General features: G+C 56.3%; 1 pseudogene; it reads left to right on the plus strand.

Annotated features, from left to right (window-relative positions):
- The first annotated feature begins 383 nt into the window (after positions 1-383).
- Positions 384-984, plus strand: LOC109547576 (ankyrin repeat domain-containing protein 13D-like; annotated as a pseudogene).
- Positions 985-1405: the final 421 nt, after the last annotated feature.

A 1405-nucleotide genomic window follows, 5' to 3' on the forward strand; every position in this document is an offset into this window, starting at 1 on the left:
TCTCCGCCTCAGGCCAGCGCAGGGCTGCGTTATAGGGGCCTCATCAGCCGGGGAGGGGGCGGAGATCTTGCGGGCTGGGCGGAGCTGTGCCGCTCAAGCTTCAGATCGCAGTGTCGTGCACAGCATCTCTGCACGTGGTCTGCCGCTGCCACCATCTTGAATTGAGGTGTCATGCTCAGCGCTCTTGCACATGCCCCCTGGGCCGAGGTGATGGGTGCAGCGGTTCTGTTTTGGGAACTCTAATCTGACATGTTAGGTGCAAGGCCTCTGCACCCAGCCCCCTAGAAGCAAGTGAAACTAGGCTAAGCTCAAAAGAAGAGGTTAGACCTATCGTATTTGTTTACCACCCTCCCTCTGCATCCTTAGTGGGCTTTGGCGGTGACATGATGGATTTAACTGAGAATTACCCTCAGTTTCACTTGGACACGTGGCAATGTGTCCGGGCGTTCCTGCAGGAGGTGGTCAGCCCTGGGGACCCTGAGATGCTGCATCTGGTGCTCTAGTAATGAGACTTAGAGGACCGCGCAGAGGCCGGCTGGAATTCTAGAATTACTCAACAGACTCCTCCAGACCCCAGATTGCTAGGAGGAGATGAAATGCAGGTTCACCAGCTGGGTGCCCCTCCTGTCCAGGGTGTGCCCGGTGACGTGGACCATGTGTGGATGTGACCACTGGGTCATATCCTTCCCCCAGTCTCCTGGGCTCTGAGCACGAGACCTGGCAGCTCAGGCTGAGAAGCTTCTCCTTCAAGGGCCAGGAGGCAGGAGCCTGGGGGTTGGATATGACCCAGGAAGTGACCCACAGAGATGCTTGGGCTCCCCCCTCCCCCGCAGGTGCTACAAGCACTGCTCGCTGCCCTGAGGCCCAGAGAGGAGCACGTGGCCAGTAATTTCACCGTCCATTGTCTCCACCCAACTGGACACTCGCAGTGTGGCCTTCCAGAGGTCAGTTGTGGCCCGGCCACACCGTCGGAGGTGCCCTTGAGGCTCCTGGTTCCAGCTTCTGGGAGGCTGCCCAGTGAGGGAGGGGGGCACTGCAGGCCCAGAATCTCACCCAGGCCACCTCCTGGGGCACCTCTGAGCCCCCAGTGCCCATCTATACAGGCAGCTGTTGTCCTGGGAAGGAGTCTAGGTCAGGGTGTCCCCAGCTTCTTGACTTCTGACCTCACATGATTTCTCATAAAAACAAGGATTTAGGCTGCAGTTCAGGGTACAATGTTGGCTTCTCAGGGGCACAGCTGTTTCTTGGCCAGAGTCCTTTGCAGGTGGTGTAGGAACCTGACACTTGCAGGTAGAGTGTTATTTCTCTGACAACACATGCCTCGGTTCCAATAACAGACTTCAGAAAACAGACTTTTTAAAAAACAGCTTTACTGAGATAGAATTTCATATACCATACAGTTCAC

This window comes from Tursiops truncatus, chromosome 18 (assembly GCF_011762595.2).
Source record: "Tursiops truncatus isolate mTurTru1 chromosome 18, mTurTru1.mat.Y, whole genome shotgun sequence".
NCBI classification, from domain to species: Eukaryota; Metazoa; Chordata; class Mammalia; order Artiodactyla; family Delphinidae; genus Tursiops; species Tursiops truncatus.